A 23,950-nucleotide genomic window follows, 5' to 3' on the forward strand; every position below is an offset into this window, starting at 1 on the left:
CAGAAGGGTGCTGCAATGCTGGATTAGGCTATTCCAGCCTCTGTCACAGTATCACAGTATCATCAGGGTTGGAAGAGACCTCACAGATCATCAAGTCCAACCCTTTACCACAGAGCTCAAGGCTAGACCATGGCACCAAGTGCCACCTCCAGCCCTGCCTTGAACGGCTCCAGGGACGGTGACTCCACCACCTCCCCGGGCAGCCCATTCCAGTGTCCAATGACTCTCTCAGTGAAGAACTTTCTCCTCACCTCCAGCCTAAATTTCCCCTGATGTAGCTTGAGGCTGTGTCCTCTTGTTCTGGTGCTGGCCACCTGAGAGAAGAGAGCAACCTCCTCCTGGCCACAACCACCCTTCAGGAGTTCTTCATAGCTCAGCTAGGTGAGACCATGGCTGACTTGACCTAGTGGCAGCCACAGTCCTTCTCCATTTGGGAGGGTGGGCTAGAGACCTCTAAGGACCTCTCCTAGCCAGCACCATTGTGAATACACACTCAAGGACCACCACAACCACATCACACTGATTGTACTTTCCCTGGTTTGCCACCAGCAGCTAGGAGGAAATACTTTCTTCCATTTTGACTTGCCCACCTATAATCCTGTCCATGTGGGAAAGGACATCTCTGGGACATGGATCATCTTTAGATCTACTTCTACTAGAAGCCATAGTACAGTGAGACCCACATGTGCAACTGAAAAGAGATAATCCTGCAAAGGAGCATGCCTGCAGTTATTTTCCAGTGCATGAGTAACTCAGCAGAACACAGAAGTGGGACCTTACCTCCAGCAAGATCTGCTATAACCATTCACCATCTGTGTTTTCTGGTGTGGCTGCCTCACAGATAGGCACCTGCAGCCATTTCCCCATCAGTGACTCTTTTCTGGTCAATCAATCTTCTATTTATCCACCAAATAATGGATCTATGTTGACTCTTTAGCAGAGTTTGAGCCTTAAATACATTTGGAGTTAGAGGCTAAATTATGTGGGCAGGTGTCTGTGTGTGTGTGAATTTGGATGTGTGGATGGTAGAAGGAAAAGATCTGGCCAGAATCAAACAAAAATAGAACCCTAATCTCTTTTCTTTGTAGAACAAATTGGAGTAGATAGTTTCCAAATGAAATCTGAGATGATGTCAGCTGCTTGCAAACTGTACTTACTTTAAAAATAAAAGCCCTCTGCCTGCGTGTTGCTCTCAACTACGTGGTAAGTACAATCTTATTTCATCCAAAGTGGAGAACAAAAGTGAGCAAGCATCCCTCAGCTGTCCTCTGAGACATGAGTGCTGCAAATCACCATCCTGGAGATATAATGGAGGAATAAGAACTGCACCAGCACAGGCTGGGAGGTGATCTGCTGGTAAGCAGCCCTGTGGAGAGGGACCTGGAGATCCTGGTGGATAACAAATTAACCATGGCACAACAATGTGCCCTTGTGGCCAAGAAGGCAAATGGGATCCTGGGGTGTATTAAGAGTGTGCCCAGCAGATCAAGGGAGGTTCTCCTTCCCCTCTACTCTGCCCTGGTGAGACCTCATCTTGAATACTGTGTTAATTTTTGGGCTCCCCAGTTGAAGAGGGACAGGGATCTGCTGGAGAGGGTCCAGCAGAGATCTACAAGGATGATTAGGGGCCTGGAGGGCATGGCTGATGAGGAGAGGCTGAGGGACCTGGGGCTTTTTAGTCGGGAGAAGAGAAGACTGAGAGGGGATTTGATAAATGTTTATAAATCTGAGGGCTGGCCAGGAGCTGGGAGACAGGCTCTGCTCACTTGCTCCCGGGGATAGGATGAGGAGCAATGGGTGTAAGTTGCTTCTCACCTTGTAAGTAAGCACAAGAGGTTCCACCTCAACACAAGGGGGAACGTCTTTACTGTAGGGGTCCCAGAGCACTGGCACAGGCCCCTCAGAGAGGCTGTGGAGTCTTCTTCTCTGGAGACTTTCAAGGCCTGTCTGGATGTGTTCCTCTGTGTTCTGTGCAAGACTGTGTGGTCCTGCTGTGGCAGGGGGGTTGGATTCGATGATCTCTTTGGGTCCCTTCCAACTCCTGACATCCTGTGATCTTGTGATTCTGAACTGAAGACAGCTGATGTTAATTACTCAGATTTCCACCATTTCCCTGGCAGTCTGTTCCAGGACCTCACAGCCTTTTCTGTGGAAAAAATAAATTCCAGATATCAGTCATAGAATCAACCAGGTAGGAAGAGACCTCCAAGATCATCCAGGCCAACCTAGAACCAAGCCATAGCCAGTCAACTAGACCATGGCACTAAGTGCCTCAGCCAGGCTTTGCTTCAACACCTCCCGGGATGATGACTCCACCACCTCCCTGGGCAGCCCATTCCAATGCCAATCACTCTCTCATGCAGGAGGCAGACATGCACAAGTAAGCAGGATGCTGCTGTGTTCTGCTTGTGCAACTGCTGATGCTACAGTCCAGCCCAGCTACTTTCGCTGCTGCATGAAATGAAGTTCTGGTATTTTCTGTTCTAATTATGTCAATCATTGTAACATGCCATGAAAAACACCTGGTGATTCATTCGTGAGGGCATTCATCATGCCAATATGCATGGCACAAGGTGATGTACACCTTGAAGATAGGTCTGTGATGCCACTGGCACTGTGCACCACTCACCACTGCAGACGCTAGACAGAGCTAACAGGCAAGTGCCATGTCTGGCTGCAGGAGTCCTTGAAACACCCTTTGCTGCAGGCAAGTAAAATGACTCCGGGGGGAGGCATCAATGGGCAGCCCATTCCAGTGGCAAATCACTCTCTCTGCCAACAACTCCCTTCTAACATCCAGCCTGGGCCTCCCTTTGCACAACTTGAGACTGTGTCCCCTTGTTCTGTTGCTGCTTGCCTGGAAGAAGAGACCAACCCCCACCTGGCTACAGCCTCCCTTCAGGGAGTTGTAGACAGTAATGTGGTCACCCCTGAGCCTCCTCTTCTCCAGGCTATGCATAACCCCAGCTACCTCATCCTCTCCTCACAGGGCTGTGTTCCAGGCCTCTCACCAGCTTCATCGCCTCCCTCTGGACATGTTCCAGTATCTCAGCATCTCCCTTGGATTGAGTGGCCCAGAACTGGACACAGTACTCAAGGGGTGGCCTGACCAGTGCTGAGTACAGGGGAAGAATAACCTCCCTTGTTGTACTGGCCACACTGTTCCTGATAAAAGCCAGGATGCCATTGGTTCTCCTGGCCACCTGGGCACACTGCTGGCTCATCTTCAGCTACTCTCTATCAGTACTCCTAGGTCCCTCTCTGCCTGGCTTCTCTCCAGCCACTCTGTCCCCAGCCTGTAGCGCTGCTTGGGGTTGTTGTGGCCAAAATGTAGAAACTTGCCTTGTTAAATCTCATCCCATTGGCCTCTGCCCACCCATGCAGCATGACCAGGTCCCTCTGCAGAGCTCTCCTACCCTCCAACAGCACCACACCTGCTCCTAGCATGGTGTCATCTGCAAACTTACTGATGCTGGACTCAATCCCCTCATCCAGAGCATCAAGATAATGAACAGGACTGGGCCCAGCACTGATCCTTGGGGAACACCACTAAACCTAAATGTCCTCTGGTACAACTTGAAGCATTTCCTCTCATCCTGTTGCCGCATCCCAAGCAGCAGAACGATCTGAGTGAATAATGAACAGCAGAAATAGGAAGACAACGTTACAGGAGAAATGAACAACTTAGGAAGCACAATCACATTGAGTAAATACTTTGCACACTGTTGTAATGAGATTCAGCTGACCAAGACATTTATACAGGGAAGAAATCATGGCCTCACTGCAGCTAATAGACTCACTGCCACTGACTCTAATGGAGCTCTGCTTTTGTGATGTTTATGTTGCAGCGTAAGCCAAGATGCCTGTTAGCTGTCAAAACCCTTTAGAGTCATTTGTCCCAACAACCCTACAGTATCATCCCCTAATACCCTATTATGCAAAGACACCCCTTTTATTTTTATTACAGCTAATTCACCAGATGGCTTCTCCCCCCCCTCCTCTCTGCTTTTGATGTTGAAAAAGCCAACAAGCGGTTTTGCTGACTACAGATCAAGGCAGAGATCAGTGCTGTTTGCCATGCACAAAACATGAAAAGCAGAGCAGGGACGGTTGGGTAAATGTAATGTGTTTGTAAACAGCGATGAAACCTTTACAGACACGTGGGAGGGGAAGCAGCCTGCTCCCCTGATAGGCAGGTGGGCTGCTAGTACTGCTGCTACTGGCCCTGCAGGGAGTAGAATGGAGAAGGGGGGGGGGGGGAGGGAATGTCTACATATTGATGAGAGACTAGACCTGCTGATGATACTGAAAGAAAACTGATGGGAGAGTGGAGAGGAGTCTTCAGAATGAAGGAGTAGAAATAACAAGAATGGACAACTGATGTGATGGTTTGGGTGTTACCCGCCCCCCCACACTTGAGAAAATCACCCTGACTAGACTCAGCTGAGCTGGAAATTGAAGAAATTGAAGAATGAACCTTTGTATTTACAGCTTAGTACAATGTACAAGCAGATATTTACAATATATACAGCTGCAGACAGAAATAGACTAGTCAAAAAGTAATACAGAAACACAACAGCCCTCCCAGAAACCAGAGTCCCCAGGAGAGGCTCCCAACCACCCTTCCACACCATTTCCACCCCTCTACTTTACACAACACTTTGCCTTACATCCGAGGTGAGTTTGGAGAGTTGTCCAGAGGGGTTAGGAAGCAGAGAGATTAGTTAGCAAGTTAGAGAGAGAAGTGCAGGCAGCCAGAGCCAGAGAGCAACTCTGTTATCTATATTTATGTTCTTATTTTTATATATCTCAGCAAGCCTATGAGTGAAGTAGACATCACCATTGTTACCTTTTCACAGCCTATCATCTAATTCTTCTTACCAAAAATTTCCCAGCTAGGCTCAAATTAGCACAACTGTCCTTAAAATGCTGATCTAAACATGGATGCACTGATATGCTCTACACTGACTCAGGATTCGGGTTACAGTGCCAGTTTCTTCTCATGCAGGGAGGTTGTTAATGGCAAACTTCGACAGAAGCAGCAACAAAAAGCAAGTAATGGAGCCAGGAAGCTTCAGAGCCAGAACGAATGTCATTAAAAAGTAAAATCCCAACACCCTGCCGCCTGTGAACACAGCCTCCCTGCTTGTGAACAGCAACTCTCACAGAAACCTTTGCTTCAAAACTGTGTTAAAGCCAGAAAAGCAAAACAAACAATCCCCCCACCTCCTGAGGTTGTAAACACAAAAAGAAACCCCGAAACCAAGCAAATTAAATGCAAACATAAACCACAACTTTCTCCAGCCTTGTAATGCAAGGAGCAGCCCTGGGAACTGGGTGCTCCCTATGGTGCAATCCTGTCCATAAGAAACTTCCCAGCCCATAAGGCAAGATCTAGGGTAAGGTAGAGGGGTGGGAGGAAGGTGGAAGGGTGGTTGAGAGCCCTTCCTGGGCACTCAGGTTTCTGGGAGGGCTGTTGTGTTTCTGTATTACATTTTAACTTGTATATTTCTGTATGTATTGTAAATATCTGCTTGTACATAGTGCTAAGCTGTAAATATAAAGCTTCATTCAATTCCCAGAGCTGCTGAGTCTAGTCTGGGTGATTTTCCAAAGTGTAGGGGGGTAGGTAACACCCAAACCCTCACACTATGAAAAGTGTTGGAGCAGTCATCAGGCATTGATGCCTCCCCCCGGAGTCATTTTACTTGCCTGCAGCAAAGGGTGTTTCAAGGACTCCTGCAGCCAGACATGGCACTTGCCTGTTAGCTCCGTCTAGTGTCTGCAGTGGTGAGTGGTGCACAGTGCCAGTGGCATCACAGACCTATCTTCAAGGTGTACATAACCTTGTGCCATGCATGATGAATGCCCTCACGAATGAATCACCAGGTGTTTTTCATGGCATGTTACAATGATTGACATAATTAGAACAGAAAATACCAGAACTTCATTTCATGCAGTGCCGAAAGTAGCTGGGCTGGACTGTAGCAGAAGCAGTTGCACAAGCAGAACACAGCAGCATCCTGCTTACTTGCGCATGTCTGCCTCCTGCATGAGAGAGTGATTGGCATTGGAATGGGCTGCCCAGGGAGGTGGTGGAGTCATCATCCCGGGAGGTGTTGAAGCAATACCTGGCTGAGTCACTTAGTGCCATGGTCTAGTTGATTGTGTAGAGCTGGGTGCTAGGTTGGCCTGGATGATCTTGGAGGTCTCTTCCTACCTGGTTGATTCTATGATTCTGTGAATAACCACAAAACAATATACTCCTGGTGACATTTCCTTTGCCCAAGAAATTGCTACCTTTCACACCACTGTTGGAATTTGAGATACTCAGTGACAGTCAAAAGCTTTATCTTTTATTTCAAGGTTGGACTGGATGATATTGGAGGTCTCTTCCAACCTAATTGATTATATTATTCTATGATTCAATGTTGTCTGATAAGCTACAAGCCATGAGTAAAAGGTTTTCCAGCTGTGTGGGACATGTTTATCATTACAGATTCTCCAGTGCCTAATTAAGCTCATGGCGTCTGTGCTAACAGGTTCTCCTCTCCTGCAGTGGCTGCAGGAAAGAGACTGTAAAATCACTGTGACATCTGCTGCTCTGGGAGATTCTGATTAAAACGAGTCAGTGGGTTTCAGGATTTATGGGGAAGAGGGAACACAGTGGAAGATCACAGTATCACACAGTATCACAGTATCATCAGGGTTGGAAGAGACCTCACAGATCATCAAGTCCAACCCTTTAACACAGAGCTCAAGGCTAGACCATGGCACCAAGTGCCATGTTCAACCTTGCCTTGAACTGCCCCAGGGACGGCGACTCCACCACCTCCCCAGGCAGCCCATTCCAGTGTCCAATGACTCTCTCAGTGAAGAACTTTCTCCTCACCTCCAGCCTAAATTTCCCCTGGCGCAGCCTGAGGCTGTGTCCTCTCGTTCTGGCGCTGGCCACCTGAGAGAAGAGAGCAACCTCCTCCTGGCCACAACCACCCCTCAGGTAGTTGTAGACAGCAATAAGGTCACCCCTGAGCCTCCTCTTCTCCAGGCTAACCAATCCCAGCTCCCTCAGCCTCTCCTCATAGGGCTGTGCTCTGGCTTTGTTCATAGTCATGTTGTTCCTGTTGGAAAGCAGGCTGAAGCGACCCTGGTGCAGCCCAGGCTCAGAGGAGGAGCCAGGGATGACATGTGCAGGCACAACACAACCTTCTTCTCAAAAAGAAACCCAACTGCATTCATGCCATTGAGAAATATACAACTACCTCAATGAACAGAAAGAAGTCTTTGGCTTTAAATGAGGTGAGATCATCCCCAAATACATCTGCCTTGTTTATTGCCTCACCCTGGGACTGTCTGCAGCACAGTAAACTCCTTATTTCAATGAATCCCCCACAGTTTGGATTCTCTATTTAATAGTTTCTAATACACCTCATAAACTGGAGCAGGTGGGTAAGATTTTCAGCTTCACCTTGAAGCGAGGCCTTTCTTGGCAGGGGGGATGTGGAAGATTTCAGGGCAAGGAGACCTGGTATATGGAATTGGGTTAGATTGAGACTAGCTGGGATATTTTGGTGAGAAGAATTAAATGATAGGCTGTGAAAAGGAAACAATGGTGATGGCTACTGCACTCATAGGCTTGCTGAGATGTACAAAAACAAGAACATAAATGTAGATAACAGAGTTGCTCTTGGGCTTTGGCTGCATGCACTTCTCTCTCTAATTTGCTAACTAATCCCTCTGGTTCCTAACTTTCCTGGCTGACTCCCCAGACTCACCTTGAACATAAGGCAAAGTCTTGTGTAAAGTAGAGGGGTGGAGAGGAGGTGGAAGGTAGCCTGAGAGCCCCTCTTGGGGACTCTGTTTTCTGGGAGGGCTGTTGTGTTTCTGTATTACTTTTTGACTTGTCTATTTCTGTCTATAGCTGCATATATATTGCTGCTTGTATATTGTGCTAAGCTGTAAATATGAAACTTCATTCTAGTTTCCAGCTTGGCTGGGTCTAGTCAGGGTGATTTTCCTAAGTGTGGAGGGGGCAGGTAGCACCCAAACCATCACAAGAATGTGGAGATCATATGCTGCTCAGAGCACTTGGTTTGACGTTTTTGAGGCAGCCTTTGCATTGGCAAAGAGGGTAAGAAGATTTTTCTGCCTGAGAACCCGCTTAATGTCTGTGGGGATACATAAGCCTTGCTCTTGACAGACACTTTTACATTGCTCTATAAAACATCACAAGAGCAGGGAGATCAGAGCCCCCTCTCTGGGGACAATAGGGACTTCCCACCTCTGCCCTCATCTGGGAAGCTCATGGAGGAGCTGAAGTCCATACAAGCACCTCTCTGGAGAGAACTCTCCGCATTGAAAAGTCAGTAAAAACTCCCTTTCGCCTCTCATAGAGGAGGCTGTGTAAAAACTCTCCTGCACACCTCTGGGACTTGCCTCATCAAAACCACCCCAAGTTCTTTCTCCCAATAACACCCCCATATTTGAAAGAGTTGCTGTTTTTTCTCTCTCACAGACAGATTTTTTTTCCCTGACAACACCTCTCCAAAGCAGCAGGTTTGCATAAACAAAGTTAAACTGCCTGCCCCATCTTCTTTAACATCTTCATAGATGATCTGGATGAGGGCATGGAGTCAGTCATCAGCAAGTTTGCAGATGACACTAAGCTGGGGGCAGATGTGGCTGGGTTGGAGGGCAGAAGGGCTCTGCAGCGGGACCTTGACCACCTGGACAGATGGGCAGAGTCCAATGGGATGGGGTTCAATAGCTCCAAGTGCAGGGTGCTGCACAAAAACCCCATGCAGAGATACAGGCTGGGGACTGAGTGGCTGGAGAGCAGCCAGACAGAGAGGGATCTGGGGGTACTGATTGATACCCGCCTGAAGATGAGCCAGCAGTGTGCCCAGGTGGCCAAGAGAGCCAGTGGCATCCTGGCCTGCATCAGGAATGGTGTGGTCAGCAGGAGCAGGGAGGTCATTCTGCCCCTGTACTCTGCACTGGTTAGACCACACCTTGAGTCCTGTGTTCAGTTCTGGGCCCCCCAGTTTAGGAGGGACATTGAGATGCTTGAGCGTGTCCAGAGAAGGGCAACGAGGCTGGGGAGAGGCCTTGAGCACAGCCCTATGAGGAGAGGCTGAGGGAGCTGGGATTGGTTAGCCTGGAGAAGAGGAGGCTCAGGGGTGACCTTATTGCTGTCTACAACTACCTGAGGGGTGGTTGTGGCCAGGAGGAGGTTGCTCTCTTCTCTCAGGTGGCCAGCACCAGAACGAGAGGACACAGCCTCAGGCTGTGCCAGGGGAAATTGAGGCTGGAGGTGAGGAGAAAGTTCTTCACTGAGAGAGTCATTGGGCACTGGAATGGGCTGCCTGGGGAGGTGGTGGAGTCGCCGTCCCTGGGGCTGTTCAAGGCAGGATTGGACGTGGCACTTGGTGCCATGGTCTGGCCTTGAGCTCTGTGGTAAAGGGTTGGACTTGATGATCTGTGAGGTCTCTTCCAACCCTGATGGTACTGTGATACTGTGATACTGTTTCCATTAGTAACACGAGCAGTAAACTAGAGGACAGGTGTTTCTTAGGAGGTGTGAAAGATTACCAGGATTTTCTTGGATTGTGGATGGCACTGTCACTGTAGGGTATTGGATCCTCTGATTTTTTTTTCCCCCATTTTTTTCCATAACATTCACTGCTGCTTAGTGAAATTCAAGCAAGTTCATGCCTGTTGTGCCTGCAGTACCTGCATGCAAAAGGGAACTGCAGCAAATAACACTTTCTTTTGCCCATAGAATCACAGAATAGAATCATAGAATCAACCAGATAGCAAGGGACTTCCAAGATCATCCAGTCCAACCTAGCACCCAGCCCTGGACAATCAACAAGACCATAAGTGCCTCAGCCAGGCTTTTCCTCAACACCTCCAGGGATGGTGACTCCACCACCTCCCTGGGCAGCCCACTCCAATGCCAATCACTCTCTCTGGGAAGAGCTTCCTCCTAACATCCATTGTAGACCTCCCCCTGCCACAACTTGAGACTATATCCCCTTGTTCTGTTGTTAGTTGCTTGGCAGAAGACACCAACCCCCACCTGACTACAGGCTCCCATGTGGATGCAAGTTTTCCTTTCAGGGACTTGAAACTCTTAGGCACAATTAGTCCAGGACCTCTGTGGAGAGAATGGCATGGGGGATAGAGGACCTCAACATAAGCATTGGAGAACTGCTGGAACAAGCAGACAGAAAAAAATCCCCAACTGCTGCGTGAGGCCAGTTCAGCCTTTCAGCTGGGATCTTCCAAAGGATTTTTAGTCATTCTTCAGAAAAGGTGATGTTCTGTCTAACAAAGCATGCTGGTAAAGGCAAACACATTTCCCTATCTCCCACTCTGCAGCTTCTCTGCAGAGAAATCCAGAAGGCTCTTCCATGTGCCTTTCTCTGAGTATGCTCTCACAGTATCTTCCACTAAGAGTTTGCCACAGTGGCAAACAGGCAGAAAGGACAGGGAAATAGGGGGATTGGAATTAGATGATCCTTGTGGTCCCTTCCAACCCTGACTGAATCTATGATTCTATGATTTCAGCCCTTGTGATGTCACATTTCTTCCTCTCTTGCCAATCACCCCTGTGCCAGGAGGACTGTATCTGTGCACAGAAAGGATTCTACTGATGTGCATCACCCATGATGTGAACCAGCATCAGCAAATGCCATTAAGTGCACTCGTAGCAGCATTCATCTGAATCAAAGCCAATGGGCCCCATAGTCATGTGCAAACCTTAAATATCTTGCTGAGCCAGCTGAAAACATCACTGCATGTGAAAGCTGGCCTGGAATTTTCCTCCTCTCCCTCACTTTGTTTACCTTCTGCTTATGTCAAATGGCGTATTAGGAGCTGTAGTGTAATATACAACAGTTGAACTTTCCTTTTGTAGTGAACAACATCAACAGACTGCTTTTGCTGATGAAAAGATCTTGAGCCCATAAATATCACCCCGGCGTGCTGTATGTTGTTGCCATTGTATAAATCTCCCCACAGTGCTCACCTCTGCTCCTGTATCATAGCGAGATAAATATGGTGCTTAAGGCCTGATTTATTTCAGTCAAAGGACAAATAGTTTGATATCAAAAGGAACTTCGTAACAATTAATATGACAGGCAAGGAGGATTAGCTGTGGTGATTTTCAGTGCGGCATAAGCAGGCAGGTGCTGTTATTTAGGCTGTATCCCTCCCCCACACCCCTTCCCAATAAAGAGATAGTTATTGTACCGCTGTGAAAAGAGCAGCTGCTGTGCCTGAATTTCCCTATCAGCCACTGTTTCTAGTGTTGGTATGAATTGGAGACACATTGTTGGGCTTTAATTAGCCCTGTGTTCCACCACCATAGGGCTGCCCTGCTCTGACATGCACCCCAGGACGCTTTCGTTGAACGTGCATTAATCTCCTTGTGCCTGATGGCTGGGAGACAACCTCTCCAAGGGAAAAAACCCAACCCAAACCAAACAAAAAGGATGAAAAGATACCTTTATAGTATTTGCAAAATGCTTGGCTTTATGCTAAGCAGCCAAACTGAATACAACCTTCACTCTTGACTCTAATGGCCAAGTTGTTCTCCAAGTCCCATCACAATTTTTTAGCTCTTTGCTGTTGTTGCTGACTCTAAGGTTTAAACAGATGAAAGCCTACTTTCAGACATATAAAATCCAGTTTCCAAACGTGAGCCTAAACTTGGAGGGGAGCAATATTTGATAGGTGTTACTTGGCACTTAGGACTGGCTTCTCCTTCCAGGGATTTGTGTGAGGTTGGTTTGAGTGGAAGAGTGGGCACAAAAGGCAAGACAGGTTGCCAGCAAAACTAAGCTAATCTGGTAATCACTGTGGTCTCACTGCCACTGAGGATTAGTTTAAAACAAAGAAAATCTCAGAAACTGTGGACTAGACTCTCAAGTTGTACTGGAGGAGGTATAGGTTGGACGTTAGGAGGAAGTTGTTGTCAGAGAGAGTGATTGGCATTGGAATGGGCTGCCCAGGGAGGTGGTGGAGTCACCATTCCTGGAGGTGTTGAAGCAAAGCCTGGCTGAGGCACTTAGTGCCATGGTCTAGTTGACTGGCTAGGGCTGGGTGCTAGGTTGGGCTGGATGATGTTGGAGGTCTCTTCCAACCTGGCTGATTCTATGATTCTTGGGAGGGTGGAAGAATTTCTCAGAACTTTCCCTTATCACATGAGATGGATCAGGCTGTCCAGAGAAACCAGGTGCTTAAGTAAAGCCATACTGGAATGAGCTGGCAAAGCAATTATGCCACAATTATGCCATTTACCTATGAGCAAATGAAGATTTTGTGGTGTTTTCTGTCACTGAACTGTAATATACATTCTTCAACTTCTGAAATATATTGTGCCTACTTAAAACACACAACTAATGCTATTTGTTTCAGCCTTTAGCTCAGACCGACCTTGAAAGCATACACCTGATCTGGGATGTAGCCAGCTACCTGTTGCTATGATCTTGGTACCTATCCTAAACTGTGGGAATCTGAGCCAGGTCAGGATAGGGACATGACATTGCCATAATACAGCACAGTGCTCATGCAAAGCTCTCTTTGTGGTCTGCTTCTTATAGTGGCCAAAGTCCAGATCATCTGTTAGGCTATATGAGTTCATAGAATCATAGAATCAGACAGGGCTGGAAGGGACCACAAGGATCACCTAGTTCCAAGCTCCCTGCCATGGACAGGGACACCCTACTCTAGATCAGACTGTCCAGAGAAACCAGTTGCTTAAGTAAAACCATACTGGAATGAGCTGGCAAAGCAATTATGCCACTTACCTATGAGTAGATGAAGATTTTACTGTGTTTTCAGTCACTGAACTGTAATAAACATTCTTCAACTTCTGAAATATATTGTGCCTACTTAAAACATACAACTAATGCTATTTCACAGTATCATCAGGGTTGGAAGAGACCTCACAGATCATCAAGTCCAACCCTTTACCACAGAGCTCAAGGCTAGACCATGGCACCAAGTGCCACCTCCAGCCCTGCCTTGAACAGCCCCAGGGATGGCGACTCCACCACCTCCCCGGGCAGCCCATTCCAGTGTCCAATGACTCTCTCAGTGAAGAACTTTCTCCTCACCTCCAGCCTAAATTTCCCCTGGTGCAGCCTGAGGCTGTGTCCTCTTGTTCTGGTGCTGGCCACCTGAGAGAAGAGAGCAACCTCCTCCTGGCCACAACCACCCCTCAGGTAGTTGTAGACAGCAATGAGGTCACCCCTGAGACTCCTCTTCTCCAGGCTAACCAATCCCAGCTCCCTCAGCCTCTCCTCGTAGGGCTGTGCTCAAGGCCTCTCCCCAGCCTCGTCGCCCTTCTCTGGACACGCTCAAGCATCTCAATGTCCCTCCTAAACTGGGGGGCCCAGAACTGAACACAATACTCAAGGTGTGGTCTAACCAGTGCAGAGCACAGGGGCGGAATGACCTCCCTGCTCCTGCTGACCACACCATTCCTGATGCAGGCCAGGATGCCACTGGCTCTCTTGGCCACCTGGGCACACTGCTGGCTCATGTTCAGGCGGGTATCAATCAGCACCCCCAGATCCCTCTCTGTTTGGCTGCTCTCCAGCCACTCCGACCCCAGCCTGTATCTCTGCATGGGGTTGTTTTGGCCAAAGTGCAGCACCCTGCACTTGGAGCTATTGAACCCCATCCCCTTGGACTCTGCCCATCTGTCCAGGTGGTCATGGTCCCCCTGCAGACCCCTTCTTCCCTCCAACCCAGTCACATCTGCCCCCAGCTTAGTGTCATCTGCAAACTTGCTGATGACTGACTCCATGCCCTCATCCAGATCATCTATGAAGATGTTAAAGAGGATGGGGCCCAGCACAGATCCCTGAGGGACACCACTAGTGACAGCAGCCAGCTGGATGTGGCACCATTCACCACCACTCTCTGGGTCCGACCCTCCAGCCAGTTCCTAACCCAGCACAGAGTGTTGCCATCCAAGCCACAGGAGGATGTTTGTTTCAGCCTTTAGCTGAGACCATCCTTGAAAACATAAAACATCCAAAAAAAAGAACAAAATTGTTGGTGAGCCCTGAAGAGTTAATCTCTCTGAAACTTGTCTGCCAGCTGGTAGAAAGATCTCTCCTAGCACATCTCTGTTTTCACCTGCTGTTTGCGTAGCCTGTAGCAAAGCTGCAAACTGGAGTATTTTTACAGAGATTTGGCCAGCCCTGAGCTCCCCCATAGGGAGTGCTCTCCGGCCAGGAGAGAGTGTGCTTGTGCATGCAAAGCCACACCAAAAAAAAGCTTTGCAAGAAACATTGCAGGGTTTCTCAGTTTGAGAAATGTAAAGACACTCCAAGTGGCCTTGAACTTTAACCTAAAACCTGACATTTGCTGCTGTTTCTTTTGATCGCTTTTGTAATTGTTCCGTGCAGATTGCTGATGGAGAAATCCAGATTTATTGTTCCTAGGTGCATTCAGATCTAAAGTGGTGCTAGTATGGATTCAATCACACCTGGCACATGGGAAATGAGTTTGGTCCAGAGTTGGTAAAATGTCAGTTGCTCATATTCATTTAGTCCTCAGGTTGAAGACGCACAGATGTAATTTTATGACTTCTTTTGAGGAGATCAATTGCAAATCTGTGTTTTTCTTTCCACCCAAACCATACCTGCAAAAATAATAACAGAATCACAGTAAAGATATTTTCTTCCCAGTGAACTCTATGTAATGTCTTCCCAGTGACCTCTATAGCATAGCCTCTACAGCCCCATAACAGCAGCTGGCACCAGATAGAATCATAGAGTCAGTCAGGGTTGGAAGGGACCACAAAGAGCATATAGTTCCAAAGCCCCTGCCATGGGCAGGGACACCTTACACTAGATCAGACTGGCCATAGCCTCATCCAGCCTGGCCTTAAACACCTCCAGCCATGGGGCCTCAGCCACCTCCCTGGGCAACCCATTCCAGGCTCTCACCACTCTCATGCTCAACAACCTCCTCCTCACTTCCAGTCTGAATCTCCCTACCTACAGCTTTGCTCCATTCCCCTTAGTCCTGTCACTCCCTGGCAGCCTAAAAAGTCCCTCCTCAGCTTCAGATCCTGCAAGGCCACAAGAAGGTCACCTGGGAATCTCCTCTTCTCCAGGCTGGACAGCCCCAGCTCTTTCAGTCTGTCCTCATAGCAGAGCTGCTCCAGCCCTCTGATCATCCTGATGGCCCTTCACTGCACTTGGTTTAAACTCCACTTGTTCAATAGACCAAAAACAAAAGTAATGCTGAGAGATTAATGAAACCTGGGGATTTTTGGGTGCCTTTTTTTTTCCTTTTTTTCTTTCTTTTCCCCAAACATAAAGAGAAAATGTGGTTTTTAGTCTAGATGACTTGTTTTCCAGAGATAAAACCATCAAGAAACTAGTATCAGGTCCCCCAGGAATAGATCAGAAGAGTGGCTCACTTTATAACATTTGTCATGTGCATGGAAACAGCTACTAAGAGGTCTTGTTGAGCAGGAGATAATGTCTCCACCCTGTAAATATTTACACACACACACACATATATATATATATATATGTAAAAGAAGTTGAAAGTCTGGTCTGATTACTTCAGAAGCAGCTTTTACTCCTTCATTAGGAGCAAGGATATCATTCTCTGTTGGTGTATTTTGCTTCTGACCCTCTATATCAGGGGTCCTCAAATTATGGCCAGCGAGCTGGATACAGCCCCCCGGGGTCCTCAATCTGGTATTTACAGAACACACACACACCCCTGCCCTCCGGTGGGGGTTGGGAGGGATACCAAGCAGCCACTTCCTGCACTTAATCCACTCGTCAGCCTCCCAAACACCCGCCAGGTCTGGAACCAAACTATAGTCCAGCCCCTGACACTACTGGGCTGGAACCAAACTATAATACAGCCCCTGACACTACTGGGCTGGAACCAAACTATAGTCCAGCCCTGACACTACTGGGCTGGAACCAAACTATAGTCCAGCCCTGACACTACTGGGCTGGAACCAAACTATAATCCAGCCCTGACACTACTGGGCTGGAACCAAACTATAGTCCAGCCCTGACACTACTGGGCTGGAACCAAACTATAGTCCAGCCCTGACACTACTGGGCTGGAACCAAACTATAATCCAGCCCTGACACAACTGGGTTAGAACCAAACTATAATCCAGCCCTGACACTACTGGGCTGGAACCAAATTATAGTCCAGCCCTGACACTACTGGGCTGGAACCAAACTATAGTCCAGCCCTAACACTACCGGGCTGGAACCAAACCATAGTCCAGCCTCTGACACTACTGGGCTGGAACCAAACTATAGTCCAGCCCTGACACTACTGGGCTGGAACCAAACCATAGTCCAGCCCTGACACAACTGGGTTAGAACCAAACTATAATCCAGCCCTGACACTACTGGGCTGGAACCAAACTATAGTCCAGCCCTAACACTACCGGGCTGGAACCAAACCATAGTCCAGCCTCTGACACTACTGGGCTGGAACCAAACTATAGTCCAGCCCTGACACTACTGGGCTGGAACCAAACTATAGTCCAGCCCTGACACTACTGGGCTGGAACCAAACTATAGTCCAGCCCCTGACACTGCTGGGCTGGAACCAAACTATAGTCCAGCCCTGACACTACCGGGCTGGAACCAAACTATAGTCCAGCCTCTGACACTACTGGGCTGGAACCAAACTATAGTCCAGCCCTAACACTACCGGGCTGGAACCAAACCATAGTCCAGCCTCTGACACTACTGGGCTGGAACCAAACTATAGTCCAGCCTCTGACACTACTGAGCTGGAACCAACCCCCCACCTGGCTACAGCTTCCCATCAAACAAAGGTTTTATAATTTGGCTGTATCCGGGGATGTGCGACCTCCAAAATTCAACTATTTCCAAGAAAGATAATGTACCCTTCTTCATGGGATTTGCCATGGCAGAAACTTTATCACATCCATTGGTATGTGGTGGCAACCATCCTGCCAACGAATTCCCAGGGATTGGATATCTCTAGCAGGTCTTTTCACCTTGTCTCACTTTATGGTGAAACCTGCCTTCAGCAGAATGTCTATTATTTTGTTGCCTTTCTCAAAAACTTCTTGTGCTGTGTTCCCTCAGATGATGATGTCATCAATGAACTGCAGATGCTCTGGAGCTCCACCTTTCTCCAATGCATGATGGATCACTGCATGACTACTACATTAGATTACCACTACCTGAAGGGATGCTGTAGCCAGGTGGGGGTTGGACTCTTCTCCCAGGCAACCAGCAACAGAACAAGAGGACACAGTCTCAAGTTGTGCCAGGGTAGGTATAGGCTGGATGTTAAGAGGAAGTTCTTGCCAGAGAGAGTGATTGGCATTGGAATGGGCTGCCCAGGGAGGTGGTGGAGTCACCATCCCTGGGGGTCTTCAAGAAAAGCCTGGATGAGGCACTTAGTGCCGTGGTCTAGTTCACTGGATAGGGCTGGGTGCTAGGTTGGACTGGATGATCTTGGAGGTCTCTTCCAACCTGGTTGATTCTATGATTCTATGATAAAAAAATTCTAGACCTAAAGGGGGTAAAATCATCAGAAGCAAAATACATTTGAGAAATGGAAATCTGAAAAAGTCAGTAGAAAAATCTCAGCATATTTCCCTTTGATTCAAAGCATCCCCAGTTTTGAAATAACCTTACTCTCATTAGAGTAATTAATTTTCTAGGCAGAAAAAGCAACCAGTACTTTTTTGTTTGGATATGCTTCAGCTAATTCACTGCTTCAAACTCCCTTCTTCTAAGAAGAGAAACAAAATAAAAATGAGAGGGGAAAATTAAAAAGGTGGAAAATGCATCAAAACTGACCAAAATTTCCCCCAAAGCCAGTTTTCGTTTCTGCCTATCAGCACTTTTGACCAAAACCAGGCACTACACAACTCTCCTGAGCAGCTCTCTTCAAGCAGGATTGGAGGCCAGCAGGGACACTGCTTTAATGTAATGATGTAGTTGCAGAGAACAAAATGATTCTCTTGCCCCTAGCCTGTGTATATATAGCAGAGTAACCATGAAAGGGATGGATTGCTATGGTAATGACCACATAGCTGCTGCATGTTTATGCAGATTGATGACCAGCCAGCCAAATCCCTGGGTCTTTACATCAGTGATGTTCTGCTCACCCATCAGCCTCTTTCAGTTCAAAGAGTCTACCCAAAAAGTGGGAGAGAGGTAGTTTTAAAGAGACTTGTCAAATATTTCAGCTGCAAATGGGAACAAGCCCCGCTCTTATTACACACAGGGATGATTAATAAGCCAGAATTGCTTTCCCTAACTGTAAGGTGAGTAAGGAGAAATTACCTCAAGTGTCCTGCAAAGGGCTGTAGCTTAGCCTGCAACAAAAGAAAATCCATCTTCACACATGACAGTAGATCAGGATTTGCAGGGTTAAACTGTCAGGGAAGAAAATGGGATCCTTCTTTCATGTTCCTGTTCCCAGTAGTGTCTAGCCAAGCTGACAGGAAAGATAAAGTTCACTCTTCCCTCCACTTAACTGGTGCTGGGAAAGAGATTCACACCCAGGAGAAAAGGAGACATGGCATCAGTCGTGACTTCTTGGCATAAATGAAAGGAAATTTTGACAGGCATAAAAATGTTATTTTCTCATGAAAAGCTGCTGCTTTGCTATGCAAATGGGGATGCTACTTTGGAAAAGAGAAAAGAGGAGGGGGGGGGGGGGGAAGAAAAGAGCAGCCTAGAGCTGGTAGTAGTTTATAATAATTCTCAGTACTACTCATTTCTCACTGCACAATCATCTCCAGCAAAGGAAATGATGAATTCTCATTTCTAGGCCCACATGTTAAATATCAAAATAATTGGGCTGAGGAAAGGTCTTCTCTTCCCACTGTTGTTAGCTACCCTCTTTCTCTGGCATGCCTAGGCTGTTGTGAAAGCTTTTAGGACCTCAAGAGGATTTGTGTTGGTGGTAAAACCAGAGTCATCCTGAGACAGGGGCTTTGAGTCTGCTGGCATCTACTGGAAACTTTGGAAAAAGTGAGCTGCCATCTGCTGCTGGATGCTTGGTCTGGGAGCTACATGTGTAATTATCCTGCTTCTAACTCCTGCACTTGTCTGCCTTCACCCTCAGCTTCTCTACTCTTGCTTTGCCTGCTCCAGTTGCCCTAAACCACAGTATTTTGTGTGAGTCTACCTTTGCACCCAGTTGGAGAGTCAGCTGCATCCTGGTGAGCTAAAACCATCACAATAGGTGGTAGTTTGCTACAGGTAGTGGCAATCACCATGGCAGGGGTATCCAGGCCTGGAACACAAACTCTATGAGGAGAGGCTGAGGGAGCTGGGGGTGTTTAGCCTGCAGAAGAGGAGGCTCAGGGGTGACCTCATTGCTGTCTACAACTCCCTGGAGGGAGGCTGTAGCCAGGTGGGGTTGGTCTCTTCTCCCAGGTGACTAACAATAGAAGAAAGGGACACAGTCTCAAATTGTGCCAGGGGAGGTCTAGGCTGGATGTTAGGAGGAAGTTGTTGGCAGAGAGAGTGATTGGCATTGGAATGGGCTGCCCAGGGAGGTGGTGGAGTCACTGTCCCTGGAGATGTTGAAGAAAAACCTGGATGGGGCACTTAGTGCCATGGTCTGGTTAATTGAACTGAGCCTCCTCTTCTCCAGGCTAGATACCCTCAGCACCCTCAGTCTCTCATCACAGGGCTGTGTTCCAGGCCCCTCACCAGCTTTGTTGCCCTTCCAGCACCTCAACATCTCTCTTGAATTGAGGAGCCCAGAACTGGACACAGTGCTCAAGGGGTGGTCTGACCAGTGCTGAGCACAGGTGCAGAATTACCTCCCTTGTCCTACTGGCCACACTGTTCCTGAGCCAGGCCAGGATGCCATTGGCTCTCTTGGCCACCTGGGCACACTGCTGGCTCATCTTCAGCTCCTATCTACCAGTACCCCAGATCCCTTTCTGCCTGGCTGCTGCTTTGGATAGCAGATAGCAAATCTGCTTTGCCCAGGAGGCTTAGGTGAGATTAGCTGCAGAACCTGTGATTTGTTGCTACCTGAATGGTGTTCATGTTGTCAGTTTAGTGTGGCTTCATTTCTAAGTGAGTCATATTATACAAATCAATTGCTAATTCAATTAATCATGAAGAACATGCAAAAGGACATCTCCAGGAGCTGATTTAGAGCATGTTACATATGGGTGATTGAGCAAAGAAAGTTAATCTAGGTCAGAAGACTTGAATTTTTAATTCTTAATGTCACAGATTTCCATTCTTTTCAAATAAAATCTGGCTTACCATTTATTTTTTCTGAGGGTGCAGCTTTAGAGCTCCATTGACATTGGCATGCGTGGTCATGCATACTGAGCCTGTTCTCTTATGCCTGACAAAGAACAGCTTTTATGGATGCACAGATCAATACAAACTTAGGATCTATAAAGAGCTGCCTGGCAGTATTCATATGGAGGACACATCCCATTGCATTTATCTACAAAGTTGTTTAAGGAGGCAAATTTATGATTTTATTGCATTCTTCATTCTGTTTCTTCATCATGTGAGAAACAGCAGAATTTTAGCTCTGTTACTTTGCAGCTTCCAGCCTAAATCTTACCCCAAAAAGTCTCCAGGTGAAGAACACATGGGTTTGTGGTGCAAAATAATGTCTCCATCATGATTTATATGGAAATTATTCCAGGAACTCAATGGAAAACAGTTTTCTGTGTCTCTTGCAAAGGAGGTGTAATAGGGGTTCACTATTTGTCCAAACTCACAGGGTATATTCCTACTTGAGTCTGGATTTAGACCTTTTCAAGGTGTAACAAACTCAGCCATGAATCATAGAATCATAGAACCAACCAGGTTGGAAGAGACATCCAAGATCATCCAGTCCAACCTAGCACCCAGCCCCAGCCAGTCAACTAGACCATGGCACTAAGTGCCTCATCCAGGCTTTGCTTCAACACCTCCAGGGACAGTGACTCCACCACCTCCCTGGGCAACCCATTCCAATGCCAACCACTCTCTCTGTGAAGAACTTCCTCTCAACATCCACCCTGGACCACCCCTAGCACAACTTGAGACTGTGATCCCTTGTTCTGTTGCTGGTTGCCTGAGAGAAGAATCAAGGGCCAAAGATTTCAGTCTTGAATGATAATGCATGCTTTAGTCCAAAATAGGATGCTGAGTTCCCTCTTGACAGCATGAAAACCTGACAGTCTTGGTTTGCAGATAGCCCTAGGAAAGAAGCTGTGCTATAAATAGCATGTCTGTGAATGTGCACAGCTAGGAGAAAAAGGTGCAAGAAGTTTCCACTTGTCACTGAAAGCAGAGGTAATTCTAGCCTCTGCTCATCCTTGAGCATGTGCATCATTGCTGGCCCGTGGGGGAGCCCTGAGGATAGTGAAGCTGGGGCTGTGTTCTCCTGTGTTAGCAGCCAGTTTTTGATTCCCTGTAGTCTGGAGCAAGTCATTTTGGCCCAGCCAAGATAACCTTGGCCAGGCATTAGGTGTTGCACCTGCATGCATGGAATGAATCCGCACTTTGACATGTGGCTTTGTTTTAAGAGAGATTCAACAATGTTGGGAGAGGAGTGGTCTACAGGTCACACTCTGCAATGCCATGGCTCAGGACAGGACAGAGATATGGACACTGGGATCTAGTTGAATTTATTAATTCTGTCTTCTCAACAGAGCAGGGAACGTGCTTTCTTTGCTTTGACAGACTAGGCTGGGCTAATTTCCAGACTGGAGTTCATTGCTATCCCAGCAAATCTCAGTTAACTAAAAAAAACCCAAGAGCTTGTAAGAAGCTAAAGAGACCTCCACAGAGTACTGTAACAAAGTGTGCACACATACAGTGTACATTTGCAGCCCAGAGAGCCAACCAGATCCTGGGCTGCATCAGGAGAACTGTGGCCAGCAGGTCGAGGGAGATGATTCTCCTCCTCTACTCTGCTCTGCTGAGACCCCACCTGGAGTACTGCAGCCAGTTCTGGAGCCCCTATTACAAGAAAGATGTGGAGATGCTGAAGTGTGTCCAGAGAAGGGCCACAAGGATGCTCAGAGGGCTGCAGCAGCTCTGCTGTGAAGACAGATTGAAAGAGTTGGGGCTGCTCAGTCTGCAGAAGAGGAGGCTCCGAGGTGACCTTCTTGTGGCCTTCTAGTTTCTGAAGGGGGACTACAAAAAAACTGGGGAGGGACTTTTTAGGCTATCAGGAAGTGCCAGGACTAGGGGGAATGGAGCAAAGCAAAGTCCAGCCCTGACTGATGCTATGATTCTATGATTCCTTCCAGGAACATCTTCATCAATGACACTGATGAGGGGTCAGAGTCTGCTCAGCAAGTTTGCTACTAACACCAAGCTGGGAGGCTTGGCTGATACAGCTGAAGGCTGTGTGGCCATCCAGAGAGACCTGGACAGACTGGAGAGCTGAACCAGATGAGGTTCAACAAGGACAAGTGCAGAGTCCTGCACCTGGGAAGGAATAATAAACTGCACCAGTACAGGCTGGGAGGTGATCTGCTGGAGAGCAACCCTGTGGAGAGGGACCTGGGAGTGCTGGTGGATAACAAATTAACCATGGCACAGCAATGTGCCCTTGTGGCCAAGAAGCCCAATGGGATCTTGGAGTGTGCTAAGAAGAGAGTTTCCAGCAGATCAAGGGAGGTTCTCCTTCCCCTCTACTCTGCCCTGCTGAGACCTCATCTTTAATACTGCATTCAGTTTTGGGCTTCTCAGTTTCAGAGGAACAGACATCTGCTGGAGAGGGTCCAGCAGAGAGCTACAAGGATGATTAGGGGACTGGAACACTGCCTGATGAGGAGAGGCTGGGGGAGATGGAGCACTTTAGTCTGGAGAAGAGAAGACTGAGAGGGGGTTCAATTAATGTTTATAAACATCTGAGGGCTGGGGGGCAGGAGGGGGGGACAGGTTTTGCTCACTTGTTCCCTGTGATAGGACAAGGAGCAATGGGTGTAAGTTGCAGCAAAAGAGCTTCCAGCTGAACACAAGGGGGAACTTCTTTACTGTAAGGATCACAGAGCACTGGCACAGGCTCCCCAGAGAGGTTGTGGAGTCTCCTTCTCTGGAGACTTTCAAGGCCTGTCTGGATGTGTCCTCTGTGATCTGTCTGGGTTGCATGGTCCTGCCCTGGCAGGGTGGGTTGGACTCAATGATGTCCTTGGATGTCTTCCAGCCCCTGCCATCCTGTGATCCTATGATCCTGTGAACAGTTCATTTCAGAAGGTTCAATCCCCTCATATCTTTTCTATTCCCCAATTCACTGGTCAGCATGACAAAGATGATGTTGCCTATTCATTTCTAAATGCCTAAGAAGATTAAACAAGTTTGTAAGATGAAGAATTGTCTATAATGACTCACTGGTGGAATTGGTGATCTCACCCAGTGGTCAATCAAGGCACTGGCAAATTTGTCTTCTGGTTGTAATTTACAACTGCTTGCCCAGCTGGCAGCTCTGGTGATTTTCTGCAGCATCCTTCCCCAAAGCTGACATAAGATGTGGTGCACTTAGACATTTTCTACTTACAAAGCTTCAATTCTTTCTTTTAGAAAGCCCCTGTGATCAGACTGGGGCCTCTTAAATCCCATTCCCTAATGAATAGCATTAAGAGAAGGGATTTGATTTGCAAGCCAACATCCAGCTTTATGTATCCGAAGCTTGCAATACTGCAGTGTGGTCACAAAGCCTTCAACTCCAGATTTCTCCTCCTTGTCTCCCATCCTTCACCAGCTGCTCTGCCACACAGGGCTTCCCACCTTCAGGGCACATCTCCCACTGACCTGACTGCTCTGATCAAGGGAGGCTGCTGCAGGAGTGACTGCGGTTTGTGTTTCATCATCTTTTATTAGCTTGTGTGTTAGGATGCACTGTGCATTTAATTAGAGATCCTGCAGGATGGCTGGATGCTGAAATCAGAAGCTGAAATAGGTTTGTTCTTGGG

This window comes from Pogoniulus pusillus, chromosome 1, assembly GCF_015220805.1.
Source record: "Pogoniulus pusillus isolate bPogPus1 chromosome 1, bPogPus1.pri, whole genome shotgun sequence".
Lineage (NCBI taxonomy): Eukaryota > Metazoa > Chordata > Aves > Piciformes > Lybiidae > Pogoniulus > Pogoniulus pusillus.